Raw genomic sequence first — 7,769 nt, 5'->3', positions numbered from 1 at the left:
AATAAGAAAACAACTTCTAGCTATAGGTAGAAAAATACAACAAAATTTTATCAGTTCCATCTGGCTGGTGGGACTATAGATGGCTTTTATTTTCTTCTTTGTACTTTTCAACATATTATTAACTTTACATAATAATTTATGTTTTAGAAAAACATTATATAAAGTAGGATGTAAGACAAAAATACAAAAAATAGAACTTTTCTCATTTCAGAGTTATTCACAATGGAGGTATAAAACTATACAATGTGACTTGGGTTAAAATTTATGAGGAAGTCACACCTCAGAGGAAATACACTCATAGGTTCTGGTTTGGCTTATGCATGGAAAATATCTGATGATTAAATTAGTTCCTAGCTAAGTTATCTTGCATCTCAAAAAGGAATTGTAACTAAAACTACCATATATGAAACTCTGAATTGTAATTTGGAATTTTATTTTTAAAATATTTTGTTAGTTGACATAAAATGTTCAGTGTACTTTTTATCTTTGTCGCCCCAATGTGTGTTTCTATTTCCTTCTACTTCTATAGTTTTGAGATCTTTCTGAGATTCTCTTTTATATCCTCATTTTTTCCCAATTTTGAAAATCACTTAATTTATTTTTTAAATTAATTATTTTTTTCAAATACATTTGTCTCTGCCTTCCCCCCACCACTTTCCTTTGCCCCCTCCCCTGCTCCCTCCCTCAGCTCTTCCCCTTTGGCTTTGTCCATGAGTCCTTGCTATATGTTCCTTGACTTGTCCTTTCCCTTCCTTCCCCCCCGGCCTGTTCCCCCTCCATCCCTCTTGTCTCTGTTGGTTTCCTTTCCTTTCAGTGTTGCTGGTCTTATTTTCCTTGCATCTTCGTATTGTTGGTTAGGTCCCGCTTATAGGTGAGATCATATGGTATTTGTCTTTCACCCCCTGTCTTATTTCACTTATATCTTCCTTTTAGCACAGATTATGGTAGTGCTTCCAGACTAAATTAGGTGACCACAAATGGGAGACTGCACTTCTCAATTTCATTCATCAGTAAAATAGAGCTAGCATGGAACTAACCTCCTAAAATTATGTCATCCCAGTGTCTCAATTATTATGGCTAGCTGATTATTGGATGTCACAACCTTTTGGTGCCCTGATGCTTGCAAACAACAAGCAATTCTTCTTCCATGATATTGTCTAATAATTGATTCTACAATAGAACCCAAATGAAGTACAAGAATGTGCCATAGACTGCAGCTTCAACCTGAGTCTCAGCTTCCTGCCTTCCTCCCTGAACAACATGAGCTTCAGCACAAGCTCCACCTTCTCCACAAACTACCAGTCCCTGGGCTCTGTGCAGTCACCCCGCCTTTGGGTCCGGTTGGCCAGCAGCACAGCCAGCATCTATGTAGACACTGGAGGCTCGGGCTCCTGGATCTCAGTGTCCCACTCCACCAGCATGTGGGGCAGCTAGGGATCCGGAGTCCTAGCTGCAGGGATGGCCAAGGGTCTGGCATACATAGGGAGCATTCAGGGCGAGAAGGAGATTATGCAATGCCTGAACAACCGTGTGGCCTTCTACCTGGAGAGGGTAAGAAGCCTGGAGGCTGATGATTAAAGACTGGAGAGCAAAACCTGGGAACACCTAGAGAAGAAGGGACCTCAGGTCAGAGATTGGGGCATTATTTCAAGACCACTGAGGACCGGAGGGCTCAGATCTTTGGAAATTGTGTGGACAAAGCCCACATCATTCTGCAGACTGACAACGTCCATCTTGCTGCTGATGACTTCAGAGTCAAGTATGAGATGATGCTGGGCATGCACCAGCATGGAGAACGACATCAATGGGCTCTGAAAGGTCATTGATAACAGCAATATTACTCAACTGCAGCTGGAAACAGAGATCGAGGCTCTCAAGGAGGAGTTTTCTTCATGAAGAAGAACCACAAGGAGGAAGTAAATGGTCTGCAAAGCCAGATTGCCAACTCTGGGTTGATGGTAGAGCTGGATACCCCCACATCTTAGGAGCTCAGTAAAATCACGGTGGACATCTGGGCCCAGTATTATGAGCTGGCTCGGAAAAACAGAGTGGAACTAGACAAGTACTGGTCCCATCAGATTGAGGAGAACACCACAGTGGTCACCTCGCAGACCACTGAGCTAGGAGCTGCTGAGCTGACACTCACAGAGCCAAGATGTATGGTCCAGTCCTTGGAGATTGACCTGGACTCAGTGAGAAATCTGAAGGCCAGTTTGGGGAACAGCCTGAGGGAGGTGGAGACATGCTATGCCGTGGAGATAGAACAGATCAATTGGATTCTGCTTCACCTGGAGTCAGAGCTGGCCCAGATCTGGGCAGAGGGGGCACCACCAGGACCAGGAATATGAGGCCCTGCTGAACATCAAGGCCTAGCTGGAGGCTGAAATTGCCACCTTCTGCTGCCTACTGGAAGAAGGAGAGGACTTCGATCTTGTTGACAACCTGGACAAGAGCCATTCCTTACAAACCATCCAAAAGGCCATGACCTATAAGATTGTGGATGGCAAAGTGATGTCTGAAGTCAATGACACCAAAGTTCTGAGGCACTAAAGGCAGCAGAAGTAGGGCATCCCTTGGTGGAGCAGGAGGTCAATAAAAAGTTTAGAGTTCATTGAACATTTAAAAAAAAAATAGAATGTGTCATTGAGATAAGAAGGCTTAGAGGATTATGTGGACAGACAGCCTTTGAAGGACTGAGAAGAAAAGGACTTATTAGGGATAAAATATGACTATTTGGTTGGCCCAGGATAGAGAGGGGAAAAAAATAATGATGACCTCCAGTAAAATGACCTATGGTTCCCTGTCCCTTCCATAGAATCAGAAAGGGGTATAGATGTGGTACTGCAAAATGAAAAGTTTCAGGTAAGCAGTCAACAGCTGGTACCATAGATCCTTCAAAGATGGAACCTGTAATAAATCATAGAGAGAAGGTCTAGAGGCTGACTTTTGCCACCAGAGAGGCTGAATTTTATGGACACAGCAGGGCATCACAGCAGGGCAACTGCAGAGCCTGGGTCAAGAATCAGCAGGGACCTCCAAGAAAGAAACAAGTTCTACTTTGTTTTTGTTTCTCACAGAGAGAACTTAGAAAAACCTGTGTGAATTTAATGTTTGATGCACAGGCAGGTACTATATAATATATTCTACCATATATAATATAATATAGTGTAATATAGTATAATATAATATAATATAGCCTTAAAAAAGAATACAGAACATACAGAATTCTGTAAGTTTAGAGGGTTGAACAGAAATGAAGTTTGGGAGATGTTGCTATCACAGTGAATTAAAAGGCACTGGAGCAGGGGAGCGCTGTACTTAGTGCGGTCATCAAAGCTGATTGTGGTGTATTGCTGCCAGCAGACCTCTCCGCACCAGCAGGTGCCAGGCACGGAGAGCTCCGCTCCCTCAGACATTGACCTCGTGTTAGGGAATACGCTGACGCAGTGTGTTTACTCAGGAATGAACAGGGAGGCTAGTGCCCCACTCCTTGAGGAGCAGCCCACGTACCATAAAGGGTTTATAGCTGTTCAAGATACTTGAGGTTCATTCGTTCCAGATTCATTCACAGGGAGGAAAAAAAGAAAGGGAGGGGATGGCAACAGTAGAGCAATGTTTAACTCAACAGATTCCAATGTCTCAGTGGTGAAGATGATCAAACCTCCACCTCCCCACCCTGTTGGCTCTACAAACACAAAACGTCAAGGGTGGGCACCGTGCCAGATGTTCCAGCCAGCCGCTGAACTGAAACAGGCCTGGGAAGGGAGGGAGAGAAATGCAGCCAAGGAAACCTAAGAAGGAAAAAAATAGCAAACTACTCAATTGCTTTGCCACTGACCCATCTAAATGTTTGTTAATGAATATACCTGAAATGTTGTTATTATTATTACAGTTTTCTTAGCTAGCATAATAATTATTACATGCCAGATACCAGATTAAGCATTTTACATGCATTTTCTCATATGTTCTTCCCAATCTATGAGCTAGGTTATATTATTATCTTCATTTTATAGAAGAGGAAACTGAGGTTGAATAATTTGCTATTTAGTGGAAGAGTCAGAATTTGAAGGTAGGACTGTTAGACGTGATCAAAACTTGAGGTGTGTATATCAGGAATCAAGGAACAACATGCACACTGAAGTGGCTTTGCATTGTGGGTCCTCAGAATAAAAGGAAGTCAATCTTTTGGCTACCACACACTTGACAAAAATTATTTTTTTTTTTTATAAAGTAGATATTAGTTTTCCAGTTTTAAGGTAGAATCTGGATTTAAATTTATGTTGCCTGAACCCAAAGCCTCCTTGTTTCCATAACACCTATCTGGGAGGAAAAGGAAATGGTAAGGAATATCTGTTTTCAGTGAAGATAGTGGGGTAATGCATGCCACAGACGGGCCAATTTCAGAGTTCAAATCTCATTTTAAGCAGTAGTTTCGACACCTTCTCATGAGAAATACTGCTTGATTTGATGTTTACTTTCCTTGAAGCTGCTAATAAACAATAAAAATCTTAAAGATATGTAGAACAGAAAGAATATAAAACCTAGTTTAAATTTGTGATTTTTTTTTACAGTTAACAAATCACTTTTTAAACTTCGCAGTTTCTGCCAGTCCAGTTTTATGATTTCTCAGTCTCCAGTTTTTATAATGAGGAAGCCAACACCAATCTATAAATATTGATTACACTGTTGTTAGAGTACAATAGCCCCAACTATTTGTGTATCAGGGACTTAAACAGCATTATCTTGTTGGCCCTTCACAACAACACAGCTCCTTTTGACTAGTGAGGAAATCGAGCTTCAGCGTGGTTCAGCGGCCTGCCCAAGGGCACGAAGCTAATAGCTGAAAGCCAGGACTTATCAAGCTTGGCCAGTGTTCTTTCTCTTACATTATAACAGTTTTCCCCTAGAGGGTCAAAGCAAGAAAGCTGGATAATCAGCCCCTTTGTAACTAAATGCTGGCTGGAGAATGTGAAGCACTTAGAAATAATGTTGATCTCCTCACCTGCTTTTACATAGATAGTTGCGTGCTGCTTATGTTCTGAGAAATGCAATGTTGGGCAATTTTGTCATTGTGTGAACATTATAGTTGGCTTTTACAAACCTAGATAGCACAGCCTACTGCAAACCTAGGCTATATGGTATAGCCTATCATTCCTGGGCTATAAAACCATACAGCATGTTACTATATTGAATCCTTAGGCGACTGTAATTCAGTGGTATTTGTGCATCTAAACGTGTAAACATCAAAAAGTTATAGTAAAAATATGGTATAAAAGATTAAAAAAAATGATACATCTGTACAGGGTAATTACCATGAATGAAGCTTGAAGGAAGTTGCTCTGGGTGAGTCAGTGAGTGAGTGGTGAGTGAAATGTGAAGGCCCAGAACATTGCTGTACCATACTGTAGACTTTAGAAACACTGTACATTTATACTACACTTAATTTATAAAACAACACAAGCATATGAGAAAATTATGCAATAAAGAGACTTGGTAAACTTGAGATGTATGAGGCTGCTGGTGGTGTTAACATGGCATACAGTTTTACACTAAATTTTTTTAATAAGTACATTCTAATGATAAAAGCATATAGTAAATACATAAACCATAATAGTCATTTATCATTATCAACTATTATGTGTTGTACATAACCGTATGTGCTATACTTTTATATGACCATCAGTGCAGTAAGTTTGTTTACACCAGAATCACCAAACACATGTGAATAATGTGTTGTACTACAATATCACTCGGTAACAGGAATTTTTCAGCTCCATTATAATCTTATGGGACCACAGTCATAGATGCAGCCCATTGTTGACTGAAATGTTGTTATGCAGTGCATGACTAGGTTGAAGGCAGAAGGCAAATGACCTATTTATATTAGTTCTTTCAACATATTCTTATTTGAATATTAAAAAAATCAATTTTCATTTTTTTTTTGGTCCTAGTTACTTGTTTTCCTAGAGACATTTTTCTGTAACAAAAGATGAAGTATGGAAAATTAGAAAAGGGAGGAACAAAAATGAGAAATAAGAGTACAGGAGAGCAAAGCCAAAGGGTTAAGTGAATCCACAATGAATAGACTAGAGAAAGTGATTGCCATTTATACAGGCATTCCTCAGAGATGTTGCTGGTTCAGTTCCAGACTACCATAATAAAGTGAATATCGCCAAAAAAAGTGAATTGTAATCATTTTGATGACGGAGGGTCTTGCCTTTGATTTGTAAAAACACAACATGTGTAAAGCGATGAAGTGAGGCACAATAAAATGAGGTACACCTCTACTTTGCACAGGGGAAAAACCTGGGCACAGAGAGAGGAGAAAACTTATCCCATGAATGTAATACATTTGAGAGTTCTCATTGGCCCCTTCCATCCTGAATTGCCCTAAACCCGGCTTCAAAACAAGAGTCTAAGTTTCCAACATATAAAAGTGCATTTGGGAATAAGATTTATAAATTTCAATTAACTTCCATTGTCCTTGTCCCTTTCCAAAAGCATATATTTTAATGACCTGCTTACCTTGCTGTCCCTGAAGCCCAGCCGCCCCATTCCTGATTCTGGAAATACCTAGCCCCTTTGGGTAGGCTCAGTGCCATTACAGATACTTGAAACAGTCAGGATTTTGATAAAAGCAAATAATAGCGTTCCCTAATCCATTGGTCAACATTGTGTTGTGACTGCTTCTCCCGGTGGTTGCTGCCATTTCTGAAGAGTAAAACCCAGTCCCTCCCCTATTCCTCAGATCCGCAGGTTCTCTAACTGACCCTTGTTAAACTATGAGCTCTGAAAAATAACACCAAAGCAAAGCTAAGTTTATTCTTGTAGAGGTAAATGAGAGCATTACCTCGAGAGAATCTTAGTAGTGTTCCAGAATGGAGAGGGCAAAATTGGGATATTTGTGAGGTTTTGGAGTCCGGTTTAATGCAGACCTTCCAATCCCAGGGCTTGATAACAGTTGAGTAAGGATAATGATAGGATAGTGTAGAGCTGGAAAACATATTAAGGCAAGAATTTTGAGGCTGAAGATTAAAAGCAAGGTCAGGTTGATAATACAACATCAAGTTACTACTGTTAGAGCTGTAGCTCTCTCCAGCAAGGAAAGGGTTCAATCTATTCTAAGAAGAAGCAACAATAAGTAGGACACATTTCAAACCTATTGCCTGAGCAGATGTGCTAAATCCATTTGAAGATAGTGAAAAGGACCTTAGGATAGGGCTTTGGTCCATGTCCCATCTTTACAATTTTATCAAGATTATGCTAGTGGCAGATGAGACATGCACCAGAGACAGCCTCAGGAATTTTAGTAAACTTTCCCCATAGATATTCATTGAGTTTAGTGGCCAAGTTGTCCTCGTAGTAATGAGTAATTTCATGCAAGACTCTTGCGAGGTTCCATTTGAGTTTCTCCAATACTTTAGGCAGCCCTTTTTAGAGTCCCAGAGATTATCCTGGCGCAGTTCATACTTGGATTTCTCCAAGTACCTTCTTCTGACTCTGGATCCAATAACTGGCATTCTATAAAAGCCTGTCTGAGTACCCCCTTTCTTCCTCCCCCAAAGATTTAGTCTCTCAGGTTATTACCATGGCTAGGATCTTAATAAGTGCTGCTATCTGGAATAATGTGAAGAATAAAATAAGATTTTATATAAGTAAGCCTACTTGCTAAGAAGTAAGAAGCAAAGACTATACAGCATGAGGGACCATCATATGTAAGGGATAGCCTAAAACCAAGTTGGCAGACATCCCCACTGGTTTAGCTGATA

General features: G+C 40.3%; 1 pseudogene; it reads left to right on the top strand.

Moving 5' to 3' along the window:
• The first annotated feature begins 1,260 nt into the window (after positions 1-1,260).
• Positions 1,261-2,550, top strand: LOC129078854 (keratin, type I cytoskeletal 18-like; annotated as a pseudogene).
• Positions 2,551-7,769: the final 5,219 nt, after the last annotated feature.

The sequence above is a fragment of the Pteronotus mesoamericanus genome, unplaced genomic scaffold (assembly GCF_021234165.1).
Source record: "Pteronotus mesoamericanus isolate MK-2021 breed Mesoamerican mustached bat unplaced genomic scaffold, CSHL_Meso_final contig_74, whole genome shotgun sequence".
In the NCBI taxonomy this organism is placed as follows: Eukaryota; Metazoa; Chordata; class Mammalia; order Chiroptera; family Mormoopidae; genus Pteronotus; species Pteronotus mesoamericanus.
This window is presented reverse-complemented; position numbering and strand designations above follow the sequence as displayed.